The sequence below is a fragment of the Zalophus californianus genome, chromosome 10 (genome assembly GCF_009762305.2).
Source record: "Zalophus californianus isolate mZalCal1 chromosome 10, mZalCal1.pri.v2, whole genome shotgun sequence".
Classification (NCBI taxonomy): domain Eukaryota; kingdom Metazoa; phylum Chordata; class Mammalia; order Carnivora; family Otariidae; genus Zalophus; species Zalophus californianus.
In genome coordinates, this window is record NC_045604.1 from 59,235,354 (window position 1) to 59,252,723 (window position 17,370).

The following is a 17,370-nucleotide window of genomic DNA, read 5'->3' on the forward strand; positions in this document are numbered from 1 at the left end:
AGACTTTACAATGCTGTCACGGCTCTATGTCAACTCTGGTTCACACATAACACTATTGAGCCATCTCTATTCAGAAGTTAAATTCTATTCCTTATTGTCAGCTTCTTTATATTTCTTGTTCCCCATGCCTCAGAGAACCCCATGTTTGCTTGAAGGTTAGACCCCAGTTCAATCCAGCACTGGAAAGATTTTAGGTTGAGTTCCATCAAGTATATCAAGTCTAAATAAACTCCTAGACTGCCCAAACAGCATTATCCTTCCAGTCCTCCTTTACCCTTCCCCTCCCAAATATTTGAGCAAAAAATTAAACTGTCTTAAGAGCACACAGAGTAAAAATTTATGCTCACTCTACTACTCTCCCTGTGCTAAAAGGAACATATTGTACAAGGATGAGGTATGATTCTGCTCTCCAAGATCACAGTGCCAGAGCTGACCAGTCCCTACCCAGACTACAAACTGTCCCCTCTCTCTGACTGCACAGCTAATAGATGGCTAGAAAAAGAAAGCATCTGACTACCAAGATGATAAATACAGCCAGCATTTATTGATTACCATACAGGGTCAATGAGAGATCACTTAGAATACGTAGATGTTTCTGCCAATCGTTTTTTATTCTTTCAAAAATGCACTATTTCCTTTAAACAATGGTTAGTCTGCATACAAGCTCGTTCCAGATTAGTAAGACTTGGCTGTCACTGAAGCTCTGCTAAGTGGAAGGGAAATTAGCTACAGATCCAGGGAAAGAGAGCAAATGTGTTAACAGCCACAGAGAAGAGAACCTTGGCACATGGGATACTCCATAAAGGCAAGCACTATGGCGGTTACCAACACAAACTCAGAAGAGTGCCTTGTAAACGCTAAGCATTCAGAAAATATATGCTATGCATAAACTTGTTAAACAAAATAAATTATTCTGTAGAATACTACAAAGAGGCTAAATAACTAGCCCATTGGCCCACAACCAGTAAATGGCAAAGCCAAGATTCCAACCCAGATCTGTCCAGTTCCAGAGACAGAGCTCTTTTCACTTCCCTATGTGCTTCTTATGGTGGGAGATCAATATACCAAGGTTCACTGAGAGTAGTCGAAGGCACAGGATAAACATGCTAGATCTCCTTAGAAAGTAAATTTTACTCAAAGTTGTATAATTTTAAATATTTGGTATCTAAAACAAACACCAATGTGTTACGAAAAAGAAGACTTCATAATTACTAATTTTAGATTACATGGGCCATGACATTTTTTCATTTTGTGATAACCCCAGGCTCTCTTAAGGATACAAGTTCATTCTCCTCTTCCACTAGAAGTACACTAATAGAAGAAAATGTGAAAATCAAAACACCACTCCATCAACACTTGTTGACCCTCCCTGGCTGGCAGCGGCCATCCGCTGAAACGAAGCCATGGGCACTCCCAAATGCACAGGAGGTTTGGCTCTGCGGGCCGGGAGGGGGGGGGAGTCCGGGGGGGGGGGGCGGGTAGGCGGCCCGCTGCTCCGCGCTCCCGACCCCGCCCACCCGGCCAGACCGGGTCGCACGGGCGGTTCCGGGGCACCGCGGCCGCAGACGCCCAGTTCCTAAGGCACCACCCACGGCAGGCCTGGCCAGCGCGGTGTAAACCAGCCCGTCTGCTCGAAGCCTTCGGGGTTGCCCAGGAGCAAGCTGGACCCCGCTACACGGGTCTGAGAGTCCCCAGGTCTTACAGGGTTGGTGAGGATTCCACATACAAAATCTCAGAGGTTATCCTTCACTGGTCCACGCCGTAAAGCTCTCAGAAGAAATCCTGCCCCACCCCCCCACCCCCGTGCATCACCAAACCAGTCCCCCAGGACCGGGAGATGCCAGGGCTGACACGTGCAAAGGCAGCGGAAAGGGCCACAGGTTTCTCCGCACTGTACAGCCTGGGGAAGATCAGCTCCACCTTAATATAGGTAACGTCGGTAAAATTCTTACCTAATAAAGCAGTCATATCTGCTTAAGTGTTCTTTGTTAAAACTAGCTGTCTACGTTGTCAAAATTATGAAAGTTAAACTGCAATAATGCTTGAAGACTGTTAAGTGATGGTGTTGTTTCTAAGATGATACTTTTGTCTTTGCTTTATCTTATTAGGGAGTTTATATAGGTCAGTGTTTAAAATGCTGTTTGGTGGGGCGCCCAGTTGGCTCAGTGGTTAAGCGTCTGCCTTCGGCTCAGGTCATGATCCCGGGGTCCTGGGACTAAGCCCCGCATCGGGCTTCCTGCTCCGCGGGAGGCCTGCTTCTCCCTCTCCCACTCCCCATGCTTGCGTTCCTTCTCTCGCTGTGTCTCTCTCTGTCAAATAAATAAAATCTTTAAAAAAAAATAAAATGCTGTTTGGTGTAACAGATGTAAAATTAATTTTGTAAAAGCAAAAAACAAACACATCCCTGTTAGGCACCAAATACATAGGAAGCATGAGTTAAATGTCAGGGACAAAATGCAGTCCTTAACCTCACAGAGCTTAGGTTATTCTGGAAAAGAGAAACAAGTTCACCAGTAATTAAAAGTGCTACCATAGATGGCTGAATAGGATGTACAGAAACAGAGAAAAGGTCTCTAACTCTGACTCGGACTTGGAAATGGGGAAGGGAGTAGGGAAGTTGAAGAGTTCCCAGTAGGTGACCCAATCTCTTCTCTCATCCCTAAACTACTTCTCAAAAGATGGGTAAGAATTAATTAGATGGAAGAATGGGGAGGTACTCATGGAAAGAGAATATTTAAATTATAAATTTTCAGGAAAACCACAAGTATTCTGAAAGGCTGGAACCAGGGCAATACAGCAAGGAAAAAAAAATCAGTTTTACATTTGAAAAATATACAGAAAAATAAAAAAAATTTAAAGAGATGCCCGACTTACAGTAAAATATGAAAATGAAAATATGTTAATACTTTTCATCTATCAACATAGCAAAAATTTAAAAGAGCTTGTGGGGAAACTGGTACTATTAAATGCTGCAGATAAAATATATATTGTAGGTAAAAATATACAATGACAACATAGCTAAAATTTTAATTTTATTATTTATTTTTATTTACTTATTTGACAGAGAGAGACAATGAGAGAGGGAACACAAGCAGGCGGAGTGGGAGAGGGAGAGGCAGGCTCCCCGCTGAGTAGAGAGCCTGATGCAGGGCTCGATCCCAGGACCCTGGGATCATGACCTGAGCCGAAGGCAGACGCTTAACAACTGAGCCACCCAGGCGTCCCCATAGCTAAAATTTTTAAAGCCATGATTTTTTTATCCTACAATTCTTATTCCTAAGAATTTATTTTTAAAAAAGAAAACATTATAGGGACGCCTGGCTGGCTCAGTGGGTGGAGCATGCACCTCAATCGGGGTTGTGAGTTTGAGCCCCATGTTGGGTAAAATCTTTAAAAAAAAAACACCATTATAGATGGATGCTTATATCTATGGGGAAAAAATCTAACATATCAAAAGGATCAAGTAAATTAGTTGGTCCACCTATACAATAAAATACTGCGTAACCACTGAAAAGGATGAGGGGAGATGTGGAAGAATACTCATGAACAACTGTTAGATAAAAAAGGCAGGTTATGGTGCGTCTGGGTGGCTCAGTCAGCTGACCGTCTGACTTTTGATTTAGGTTCAGATCGTGATCTCAGGATCCTGGGATGAAGCCCCACATGTCAGGGCTCCCTACTCAGTGGGGAGTCTGCTTCTCTCTCTTCCTCTCCCGTCCCCCCCCCCCCCCCCGCACTCTTTCTCTCTCAAATGAATAAATAAAACCTCTTAAAAAAAAAAAAGGCAGGTTATATTAGTTTTGAAGAACTGAAACCTGAAGCCATGTCAGTATTTTCTAGTTTTATAAGACAAGGTAAAAATTGCCCCTTTGCTGACTTCACTGCGCCTCTCCGTTTAACCTAAGAATCACCCTTGATCAGCTATGGCCACCCTGAGTCATAATTCAACAATTAATTTGTCATTTGTTATTTATGCCCCTAGAAGTTATTCAACTAAATAAATAAAGTTGAGACATCTTAAAAAAAAGGGGGGGGAGAAAGAAAGTTAGCCTTGAAATTACCCAAAGTTACACCTAGCAAAAAAAAAAAAAAACTGTTTATTTTACTGGCCTGAAAAAATCCTAAATAGGGAGCCTTGCAAAAATTTAAGAAAAGAGGAGGGGGGGAGGTTACGTAACAGATGTACACTACGATTCCTTTTTAAAATTATGTGCACCGACATGAGGGGTCAGGCACATTCAGGGTGATGCACTATGCACCAATGGGTATGTGTCTGCACATACTCACGAGCACATTCCGGAAAGGGGCTCAATAATTGAACCAACATCATACTGGTCCTTATAGCAGTACATTACTGATAAGACAAGATTCCAGCACCATGAGCTGGCAATGGCTCTGACACTATAGCCTAAGTTCCTGAATTCACAACATGATTTCTTACAGCAATACTCATTAAATTATTAATTTGTCTTCCCAGGCTATAGTGATGTTTACAATGTCTATCATAATATCAAAGGATTTTCACCAATTCCTTTCTAACTGATTGGTATGTAAGTATATATATATTAGTCTTCCTAAACAGCATTCTCGGCTGACTGCATGAGAAAGCACCAGGGGAGTGGGGGTGGGGGAGAGTGGCTCTCAGCAAGGCAGTGTAAAGAAAAATATTTCAGATACAAACAGCATAACAATTAAACAGGGTGACACTGGACAAGACTAAACAGGGTATATATGGTTGAGAACACCAATATTATTAAATGACTAACTTATCAGAAACAATGATCAACCACCATGTTTCCTCAACTGAAAGCTACACCCCTGGTTTAGTAACAGCTTGGCAAGGGGTAAAGGGAATGGTAAACAAATGCATGGTATTTCCCTGTACATCAATTTTAAGTCACAACTCATTAAACGTTAAAATATTTTATTTATATTTTCTTCCAAGATTTTATTTAAATTCAAGTTAGTTAACATATAGTGTAGTATTTTCAGGAGTAGAATTTAGTGATTCATCACTTACATATAATACCCAGTGCTCATTATAACAAGTGCCCTCCTTTATGCCCATCACCCATTTAGCCCATCCCCACTAACCACCTCCCCTCCAGCAACCCTCAGTTTGTTCTCTAAAGTCAAGAGTTTCTTATGATTTGCCTCCCTCTCTGTAAAATATTTTAAAGACATGTTAATCAAAATAATATGCAACAGTGTAAGTCCTAATTTCCTAAGTAGCAAACTGGGTCATGAAAAAATATAAAATAAACAATTCCCCAAATAAAAATTATCTGAATGTTAACATCTGCAAATAGCTTCAGTTTTAAATTCTTAACAGAAATCCAAATTGTTCAGAATTTATGGGTTACCGGATTCAGCAGTCTGTACAGTTTCAAAATATTTTTTTAAAGATTTTATTTATTATTTTAGAGAAAAAGAGAGAGCAGGGGGAGGAGTAGAGAGATGGACAAGCTGACTCTGCACTGAGCACAGAGCTGGATGCTTAACTGACTGAGCCACCCAGGCACCCTGCAAAATATTTTTAATAATCAACATCTGGAGATACCTGAAAGCTAAGTTAACAATAGATGTAGTAATCAGGTGTCCATCTCTCCAAATAGCAAGCTAGAGATGAATATAAAATTGGCTCTAGACCATACAATTTGGGCTTGGAAACGGTGTAAGTGCACTAAGGATAAACAGTTGGTACATACTTCATCATCCAAGTGACTCGAAACAGAATTTACTGGTTAAGAGCATGATAATTCTCTTAATTGCCTACTGCCACAATCAAAACAGGTCAGAGACCTAGATGCGCCACTTACCCTCTTTAAACTACAGTTTTCTCACGTGAAAGATGAGGATGACAACTACACACACCTCATGGGCCATGGTGAAGATTAATGCAAAAATGCATATAAAGCATTTTGTAACTGGCACAAAGACTTAATAAATGTTATTATGGTCACTGGAAATTAATACACTTGGTGGAGGGTATGAAATCTCTTCCACAGATTTTGCCTGTGTATTTGGCCATTAAAAAGGACAAGGATCATATAAAAATAGCCTTATAATAAAATCATCTTCAGCTCTTCAGCTAAATCTTACTCTTCCTAGACTAGACAGACCAAACTTGAGTTCCTTGAAAGTGCTGTGTTTTCACTAGTTTCAAGAGTAATGTATATATACTGTGCCCTTTGCTTAGAACATTTGCAATCCTACTTCCTACTTGGCCTTGGACTGATTAACTTTCATTCATCCTTCATGTCTCAGTGTAAACATCACTTCCTTAGGGAACCCTTCCCAAATCCTCTTGTCCAGATTAGGTGTTTCCATAAGATATCTTATGCTTCTGGCTGTATCTTACTCAGAGTACTCTGGATTTCCCATATTTTATTCAATTAAGTAGGAACAGTGTTATTTAATGTATGACTTGCCCAACAGATTATAAACTTTGAAGGCAAAAACTGTATCCATCTTACTGGCTATTCTATTTCCAGTATTGGGTAAATGGCAAGGAATAAAAGACGCTCTATAAATATTTACTGAATTAAGTGAATGCAGAAGGACCAGTCAGGTTGGTTAATTATAATCCAATTCATGCTCACATTGAGAACTATTACAGTTCCTGATAAGCTTACTATCCTTGTTCATTCACATTCTAATAAGACGTTTCAAGTTTAAAATCTAAATACCACCTTTCTGGACTACCTCTCTCATGTGAGCTCTATTGCTAAGATAGGATCAAGTCTATCATGCTCTATATTCTTTTTTTGTTTGGGGTTTTTTGTTTGTTTTTTTAATTTAAATTCAATTAGCCAACTTACTGTACATCACTAGTTTCAGATGTAGTGTTCAATAATTTATCAGTCTATGTATTTTTTAAAGATTTTATTTGAGAGAGAGAGTAAGCAAGAGAGAGCACAAGCCAGGGGAGAGGCAGGGGAGAAGCAGACTCCCTGCTGAGCAGGGAGCCCGATGCAAGGCTCGATCCCAGGACCCTGGGATTATGACAAGGCAGATGCTTAACCAACTGAGCCACCAAAGCACGCCATCAGTCTATATACGTAATATATATATTAAAATGGTATCTAGATGAAAGCCAAGCTATTCAAAGTATCTGTGTTTACTGGTCTTCACCCAAAAGATAGTACTGAAGAATTCCATAGCTTAAAAAGAAAAAAAAAGTATGAAAACAATCCATAATTTATCCATGAGAATCTTACGGGCCAGAAAAGTTAGACATCAGAAAGCTACACGTGCTACAAACAGAATAAGGACCTAGGTGTTTTTTGTTTTAAATTTTGGTATTGAAAGAAGACTTCAACTTCCTCCATTTTTTTTTTAAAGATTTTATTTATTTGAGAGAGCGAGAGCGCACGCAATCAGGGGGCAGAGGCAGAGGGAGAAGGAGAAGCCCCCGCTGACGTGGGGTTTGATCCCAGGACCCCAGGATCATGCCCTGAGCCCAAGGCAGCCGCTTAACCAACTGAGCCACCCAGGAACCCCGAACCTAGGTTTCCTAGTTCTGTTTCTCTTTCCACTATAGAGCCTTTTTGGTACATTGAGAACCGCTGGTTCAAAACAGTCTAATAGTCTTGGAATGCAACCATCCTAATTTAAATTATCCTAATCATTCAGTGCTACTGAATCATTTGTAAAGCTTTTTTAAACTAGGTATGGCCAGATCTCTACTGTATTAAAAACCCTGGAGTAAGGCCTGAGCCTTTGCATGTTGAGAAAGTTCCAAGGGTGATTCTTATCCCAGCAAAGACTGAGAACTCCTAATTTAATCAATCAAGCATTATCTGCTAAATGTCTACTCTGTCCCTAGCAATGTGTTCTTGCTCTCAAAGCTCTTAGAGGAGACAAGATTTACTTATATAACTCAATTAGAGAAGAAAGTAAGACTGTGTATAATGAAGTGCTGAATTAGCTAAATGAACACAAATTAAGTGCTAAACTCAGAGAAACTAGGACAGTAGCAAAGGCTTGAGAGATCAGCTATTTTTGGAGACAGAATAACAGATAGGTCCTTTATGATAAACAAGGACAAGAGATTTCAAACAGTGTGCTCAGCAGGAGTCCTCAAGGATCCTGTGGAAGTGCCTTAAGGGCCACAATGGAAAACAGAGGGAGGATGCTTGCTTTTCCTGCCCCTGACAACTATTTCAATCAGAAGAGCTCCACTCTTACCTTTTATACAATAAGCTTCTGCCTAAAATTCATTTTAAAAAGAATTAAAAAAAAAAAAAAAAAGAACTCCAATGACTTTTAAAAGTGTGAAAACTCGGGGCGCCTGGCTGGCTCAGTCGTTAAGCGGCTGCCTTCGGCTCAGGTCATGATCCCAGGGTCCTGGGATCAAGTCCCACATCCGGCTCCCTGCTCAGCGGTAAGTCTGCTTCTCCCTCTCCCACTCCCCCTGCTTGTGTTCCTGCTCTCGCTGTGTCTGTCAAATAAAGAAATAAAATCTTTAAAATAAATAAATAAAAGTGTGAAAACTCTCTTATTTACAAATATGAAGGGGGAAAAAAATCAGTGAAGTAACTTGTCTCAAAGTCCCAAAGCTAATTAGTGATCTAGAACCCACAACTCACTATACCACATCACACTGATATTACAAAGGAGGGGACAGTTTGAGCAGACATTCTCGTGGAGCATCCCAAATGCCAGCCTGACCAAAACAGTGGGTTTTATTTATTTATTTATTTATTATTTGACAGAGTGAGTGAGTGAGTATGTAAGCAGGGGGAGCGACAGGCAGAGGGAGAGGGAGAAGCAGGCTCTCCCTGATAAGGGGTTCGTCCTGGGATCATGACCTGAGCCGAAGGCAGATGCTTAACCCACTGAGCCACGCAGGCACCCTGGTGGGTTTACCAGACTGGGATGGGGACTGTGGAGCAGGAGCATAGGGGGTGAGGAGGGAGGATGAAAAAGAGCCGAAACAAGCATGAGACTAAAATACAGCCACCCTCCCAGAACAGCTTTTCAACACAAAGTTTCAGGTAGATTTTTAAAAATATTTAATTAAATCTGCTAAAAGAAACTGTGTTTGTGGTGGGCCTATATAAGCGGACTTCCTGGGTGGAACTGTTGAGTCATGCTCTGTAAGGAAGTAGCATAAGATAAGAATGCATAGGCAGGGATGGGGGCTAGATAACCGAAGTTTATGTTTGCTACAATGCAACACCTCCACCTCCAAACTTTCAGAAGAGTAGCAGGGGAGTGTATTCCTTCTCCCAGGGTGTTGGCTGCACAAGGAAGCGTACAACCTGCAGTAAGGTGCCCCACAGAATCAATCTAAAGCTAAAGCTTCTCCTTCTCTACAGCAACACAAGTAATAAAATCACTGATTTTACTCTTGTGCTCCTGTAAGAAAAACTCTTACAGTACTTTAAAAATGCTTCTGCTATCAATTTGTTACTCCCCACAGCATCGCTCTAACACTGGTATTATCACCATCTTATTGTTGAGAGAAACAACCACAGAAGTCAGTGGCAAAGTCAAAATGAGAGGTCTAGATTTACAATGCTCAGACTCAGTGCTCAGTCCACACACATAGTGGCATGAGCACAAATCTCAATCCTAGTATTTGTATGTTTATTACACATTTAGTTCAGTAAAACTGTTCTGATCTTCACAATGAATTTGTAACCTAATAATATCCACCCAATCATGTCTCAAATGACATTTCCAAAATTGAATTCATTGCCTATTCTCCAAATGGCTCCCTCTTCCAACCTCCCTACCTCTGTTCCTTTGGCACTGCTCTTGGTAATCTAAGTTCAAAACCTTAGCATCCCTCTTGACTCTAACTAGCTGCTAAACACTTAAAATTAAGGGCTTTTATCATGGCTAGTCCAGAACAAAAAAAATTCAATGGCTTCCTACTGCCTAGCAGAAGAAATCCAAACTCCTACACGACCAAAGCTGAGTATTCAGAGCACTCCAGAACAGTCCCAAACTACCTTCCACCACTCCCCACTGTACAGCCTAAGGAACAACTAACCTGGAAGTCCTGCTGTTCCCCAAACACTGTGCTTACTGAGCACATGACCTTGTGAAAGTTACTTAATCTAGGCTTTATTTTACTCAACTATAAAATGGGCGTAATAATACTTGTCTGAAAGGACCAACTGAGGTAATGAAAATGAGAGTGCTGCTATAAACTTTAAAGTACTATAAAAATACAGACATTATCATTATGTCATGGTGATGGTAATTTTATTTTATTTACACCTGCCTTGCTCCAGAAAGGACATAAAGGCAGCCTACATGAAACACAAAATAACAAGAGTTTAAAGACAGAAGCAATAAAAGAAATATAAAACAAAAGTTAAGGACACAAAATGGAACTGGGCATGAGGAGGCTAAGAAAAACGCATACCATAATTACCCATCTCACCTTTCAGGTTAATAACTCGGTCTAAACGCTGCAGCTGATTAAAAGGAAACTAAGTCAATTAGACAATCCAGTGTCCAAAAGACTAAAAACAAAACCATTGGTCAGAAATAAAATAGTTCCTAATATAAAGACCTGGCAAGAATTTCTTCTAAAGGTCCTTATTCTGTTTGATTAACTGGACAACATCCTCAACATATGTATTGTGGATTCTCTATTTTATAATATCATTATTAGACTGAAAGCCTGTTGAGGCCAGGTAACTGTCCTGTTTGTATCTCTAACAGTGTGTAGAGCAATTAGTCAACAAACCACATGCCTCAATTTTTATATACTGGTTTCCATGGATGGTCTCTGCTTCCTATTTCCAACCACCTTGCACACCACCATATTAATCCTAAAATATCACTTTTATCACAGGATTCCTTACTTCAAAAACTTCCAAAAGCCTCCCTGCACATAGAAAAAATGCCTCATTCTTTATCTACAATCCTGAACGTTTCCCCAGCAATGTGCTTCCCTGTCTTCCCATTCCTCCAAATTCTTTTTGCCTTTCTTAAGCTCAGCTTTAAGACTCATCTTCTACTTAAAGTCTTCTCCGACTGGCAGTAATGTAGTATAGAGGGAGAGATTGGGGGTGTAGGGAGGAGGAGTCTAGAAAGTCCGAAGTCTTGTGTTCTGATGCCTAACTCAAGAGTTAAGACTGAAGGCAAGACACTACACCACCGTGAGAGCATTTCCTCATCTATAAAGGCTTTAGGATAGATAGTATCTACACTACCTTCCAGCCATAACGGCTCTAGGATGCTTTGGTTCCTACAAATTTGGACACACCCTGATCTCTACTCTGAACATTTTTATCTGCTACATATTTTAATATATAATTACATACACTGTTTTTTAATTTTCCCTGCTAAGAAAACATACCAACTCCTCCACAACAGAGTCTTATATTTCCCTTGTTATCCCCAAAGACAACTGGCATAAGACTGGGTACACAGCAGATATATTTTGTAAGCAATTAAATAACTGTTTTTAAAAGATTGATTATAATATACTGTCTTGCTGCAGTATGAATCAGCAAAAAAAAAGCCTTTTTTTCATTAAGCAGACCATTAAAATAAGTGTACTAAAACAAGAAAATAGGTAACTCACTTTTCTCTAAAAAAGTATATTCAGTCCATAAGTTACAAAGCCAGTCAGCACAACTCCATTATTTGTGACCACATTAAACAAAAAACATAATGTTCATTTCCCAGCCATTCCTGTTTATATCTTCTATTGCAAAGAGAAAGCTGACTAGTCCAAAAAAAAACTACCATAATTTTTATTTTACTGGTTTAACTTTATATACTACAGTTATGATTCCAACATAAAAACTAATAAAGTTACAGAGAATTATGAAATAAATCATGTGACAAATTAAACTGTACTTGCAATGACTTTCAGCATTGCAGACTAAGTAAAGCTACTACCAATACTCTTATTGAGCTTAGTTTTGTGCTTTTCACATTGTCTTTTTTTTTTTTAATTAATATTATGTATCCTTTTCTGGATGAATATCGTTTCCTGGACCGTACTTAAAAAAAAAATCTGATAAATCTAAAGGTTTACTGATTCTTCTTTTGCTCATTAATAGCCTTGTCAGCAAAATCCAGGCAACAGTGAAAACTTAAGTATTTGCTTAATTGGAAAACAAAAAACAAAGAAGCTGTATCAGCCAGGGAGCACAAACAAGACAACCCTATCAAATGCTCAGTAACACCCTCTAGTAAAAACACACACGCACACTATGTAAAGAGCTTCTTTAAATCAGAGTATCTGAAACTTAAGATAATTCTCATATTCCAAATTCTAAATATATTGTAAATGGATCAGAAAGTCAGGCGATGGCTCCACTCATGCTATTTTGTCCCACTGTTATTACTGCTGAAAGAGTGTATAAGGGCTCACAGCCAGTTTAGAACGTAGAAATATTGCAGTACAAAATAAAACAGATTTATTCCTAAAAAGAAATATAGGACGGAGGCTGGGAAGATGGCGGAGCAGGAGCATCCTAAGCTTGCCTCTTTCCATGGATACAATTAGATAACACATCAGTGTAAATAACCTAAGAAGAAATATAAATCCACAAAATTATTATCTTTATTCACAAAATGTCAATAATGTGCAAAAATGTTGAGCAGAAGATGGGTAAGGAAACTGCTTTTCTCTATGATCTGTAATCATTACCTCTTTCAACTCTGATTCCCCTCAAAAAGATATTTATCTTATTTAAGCAATACAATAAAAGAATTAAGCAAAATCCCTGCCCAAAGAGTTTCCTAAAAGAGAGAGGAGGGGGAGGACGGAAGAATTCATTCAGAAGGGATACAGACACTCAAGTAAGACAGAAGTATAATAACCAAATCCGGACTCTAACACCTAGCATTGGATTTCCTTGAAGAAATAAGTAATAAGCATGTTCGCTCAGGCATTTAACATTAAAAGACAAACAGAAACAAGAACATAAATGACCCAAAAGGAGCATGTTTTGTCTGTGACTTGTTCCGTTCAGGAAACAACAATTATTTAAATAGTTCTAAACATAATCACTTCCATTGGGAAAACACATCCTGCTTAAAACTGCACTTTCATAGTAAGTATTTAGTAATCACAAAAACTGTGTAATTGAACAAATACTGTTGTATAAAAGGAAGTTAATGACAGCCATATACCATTATTTTAAAAGAAAATTATTTTTAATAGTGCTTGAAAGACTTATATGCAAAGACTAGAGCTGTGGATTTTCAACAAAAAACAAAACAAAAAAAAACCATTAATAAGGCAATCACCACTACATAATATTATAGTCTTCCTAGTACAAAGGAAACACATTCATGAAAGTGAGTGACCGATTTTAAAAACAACTTAAACACACACAGACACTCACAATTAAATCCAAGATCAAATAATTCAGATTCAAGAAACTTCAAATATTTCATTTTTAATGCAAAATACATATGAAAGATAACATTCAAATTTCTAGTTCTATCATGTTAGAAGCACTGGCCTAAGATATTCAAGGCTCCTTTACATATCTTTGGTGGCCTGGTAAGAGCAATTTAACATTCTGAGCCCTAGACTTATTCCAAAATCCAATGACCAGATGAATAACAGATTAACAATTACTTCAATCTAGGCAGCAATAAAACACATTTATTTCTTCTGCTTTATGCTGCCTACTGATGCAGAGAATAGTAAATTAAAAATATGGCAGAATACTATACAATTTAAACCTGAGTAATAGTTTGCTTTTTCTTGACTACCGGGATTTTTGACAATGACAAAATGAAAGGAATTAGAAATTAGTTGGGGAAAGATGTTAAAAGTTACTTTACAATGATAGCTTGGCAGCAGAATGGTCCTTTCAGATATTAAAAACATTTGGTCAGCTGTCACATGAATTTTCAAGACCTAAACTCAAAAGTACCATTATAATTAATAGGTGGGGCAAGTTAAGAAGGAAGTGACAATGGATCTTCTGAAAACTTGTGAGAAACCGCCTGACAGATGCCTAAGGAGACAGGCAGATTATAAACTTACTAAGGCTTAAAAGTAATCTAAAATTCTGTATCAAGCTTGGAAGACTTAGGGATAAAGCACAGTATCCTACAACATTCCCAGAGCATTTTAATCAGCACTTTTAAGATAAACTGGGAAAAACTACGATGAAAAATGTCTAAAAGGAGTCTTCTGTCAGAAATCATAGGTGGAATCATTACCTCACAACATAATTCTAAAAATCACTAATCAAAAACAAAGTAAATACACAAATCTGTCCAAAAAGAAGTTCGATTTATTTTTAAAAAACTGTTTGCAAAACACATGCTTTCTTATGAGCATCTACCTTATTTTAAACACTATAATTTCAACCTAAAAGAATATATAGCCTTCATTCTCTTCAACTTCACTTTACTCATTGAAATAGGTTCTAAGGCAAATGATCTCTCCCCTTCTTTAGCCTGGCAGCTTCTTACTTGAGTTTGGGAGGTCACAAAGGACCTCTCTAAAATAAGCATTTATATTGATCCCTTCCATGATTATACTTATTTAAAACCCATAATCTTTTTCTGAGAATTTGAGGAAATGAATTTTTACAATAGCATGGAATGCCAACCAAAATATAAGGCTAGTTAACAATACTCATCCTTTTCTCTATTACAAAAATTCTAACAGTGGAATTTTGTTTATAAAATGCAGTGTACATTTTATCATCTTGGATAAAATATCTACAGCCTCGGTAGTGGTTAAATTGCAGCTATAAAGGAAATCGTCCCGAGATAAATGGTTTCCCTATGAGAAGGTTTCACTGCTACACTTCACCTCAGGACAATAAATCAAATTAACTGCACCTTGTCCTCTGTCCAATGACATCATCAGTTTGACCACATCTTGGGAATCGGGTGCAAAAACATATGCTATTTAAGGCATGAAATCTTATTACTGCTTTGTGTCCATTCGACCTCATGCTTCAGGTCTCCAAAGCAGTCATTCACCTGAACATTCACATGAAAGCTACACATTTTTTTCCTGCTGCATTCAGGGCCTGCCTACTGGAGGTGAAAGAGGAAAAATGATGAGAACTGGTAATGTGAAACTGGCTTGCTGTTAGCCCATCAAATCTACAATTTTGTTACAAATTAAACTGAAGACTAATGTCTCCCAAAATATGTACCTAGCAACTGACCATAAAGTGCCTTTTAATTTCAGCGGTTTAACACATCCCTGCTAAATAACACTTCTCTGGTACTTTACTAGCAGGGGTAAAAAACAAACAAAAAAAAACACCAATGAGAAACAACACTATGTTTTTAAAAAACACACTAAAACTATATAAAATAAAAAGGAAAGAAAAGTTTACCAAGGGAAAGACCAAAAAACAAAAATTACTGTTTCTTCTAAATAATAAAAGTTAGCCTAACTTTCATAGACCAACTGTCCTAATTCTACATAAAACATAAAATCAATTCTGACAACTTCAAGAGAGGTGGGTGTGCTGGGAGGAGAATAAGTTCCAAGATCAGGGTAGACATAATGCTTATGTTTATTCTTCTATGTTCCCTCATTTAACCATGACACAAACACTCAAAGAAAACACAACCCCATTTTCTGTCTTTAGGAGCGCTACCGGTAAAATAAGCAAACCTTGACAGGTATAGCACAAAATTAATATCAGCCCTATTTTAAATCAGAATGAAGAAGCTGAAAAGGAAATGCAGCACTGAGACATTCTGAAAGTGCTGTTAATTGGAATTTCTAAAACACTTACTCTACAACTCCTAGGAAAGAAAAAAAAAAACCTACTGGTTTTACAAATACTGCAGACCTTTACAAAGCCTGAAAGCGTTTAACTTGGAGGTAGAAGCCAAGGGGCAGGGGAGAACTATCACTAAAGTAAAGTGATTTATTTGTATTAAATCAAAATAGGTTTCATTCGCCTCTGAAAATGAGAAAAATTTTTTTCCTTAGGCCTAATATTACTGCAAACTATAAGAAAGTCTTTTTAAGGGAAAACAAAACACGACAGAGTTGAAGCTTAGCTAGGAGCTGCTTTAATGCTGGTTAAGGCCCCAGGAGGGTTTGTTTTGCCCGCGGAGGACGGGTATGTGTATGGAAGTTGGTGGGGGAAAGTCATTTTGGTTATTAGTAAATAAATCAAGCGGCAGAGAATGAGGCCTAGGCAACTGCTAGAGGAGCCAAGGCCTAGCTCTCCCCCTGCTCTTCCCAGCACAGCCTGGGTTTGATCTCAGAGCCCCGTGGATTGCCAAGGAAAAAAAAAAAAAGAATCATATCGAACCACAAAAGCACATGGGGCGAATGTAAAATATAAACACGGCGTTGGGCTGTGAGTGGCTGTTATTAAAGGTCTGAATTACTAAACATGAGAGGCGGGGAAAGCCAGGCGGCCATTTCAATAATATAAACCTCCCCGAATTAGACATTATTCAAATGAGAGAGGTTCGGCTAAGCAGAGAGTAAAGAGGACCCAGCACCCAGCAAGAAACCACCACCACAGAACCGGGGAGGGGGATCCCCGCCCTTACCTAACTCCCAACAGGAGAAGGGAAATCTAGAATATTATAAACTTGTCAGGCCGGCCGCTTCTGGGGCAGGGGCAAGAGGGCAGCCCTCTACACCCTAGTTCTTGAGAGGCCTCCGGGTGCTTCTGGGGCCTGGGAGCCAGAGGCCCCCGAGGGCCCCCGGCCGCGTCCGTCCGGGTCGCGCGCAGAGGCGGGGGCGCGGGGAGGGGCAGGGCGGCGAGGAAGATCAGACCACGCCAGGCACCTCCAACCCAACTCCCCGGAGAAAAGTACGACCCACGAGGGAGAGGGGTCTTTTCCAGGACCTACAGGGACTGCTGACCGATGGTCCAGAGCACATGGGGCTGCCCCAGAGGACATCCCCCTCCGAGGGGAACTTTCCACGAGGGCCGCCTTTCAACCCTGTCCGCCCCGGAGGGGGCGAAGCGGACCCCTGCGCGGGCTCCCCAACCCCGCCGCCCCGAGGCCACCTCACAGCGCCCACGACCGCTCACCCCTACCCACCTAGAGCGCAGGCCTGGCTCAGGTCAGGCCGCCACACGGGGGACAGGCGGGGCGCGGCCGAGGTGCCCGGGGCCGTGACCCCCGGGCTCAGCCCCGCTCCGACCCCCGTGCGGCTGCGGGGCGCGGGCGCCGGCAGGACGCTCTCCCCGGGCGCCCCCCTCCCCCGCCCGGGCCCTGTCCTGGGGCGGGGGGGGGGGCACGTCTGGCTGTCCGGCCGCCGGGGTCCGCTCCGGCCCCGCCGCCTCCCCGGCATTGTGCTCTCCACCACCTCCATCCCCCTCCACGCCCCCCCCAACCCCGCGCCCGCCCGGCCGGGTCGCCCGCCCGCGCCCCGCCGGCCCGGCGGCTATGAATATGTAAAATGTCTTTATTGTCCTCTCCCTGTGC

At 40.4% G+C, this 17,370-nt stretch overlaps 1 protein-coding gene across 5 annotated transcripts in view; it reads right to left on the reverse strand.

The window, feature by feature from the left end:
• POU2F1 (POU class 2 homeobox 1) overlaps positions 1 to 17,370 on the reverse strand; it is a 162,510-nt gene that overhangs the window by 144,672 nt on the left and 468 nt on the right. The window lies entirely within an intron of this gene.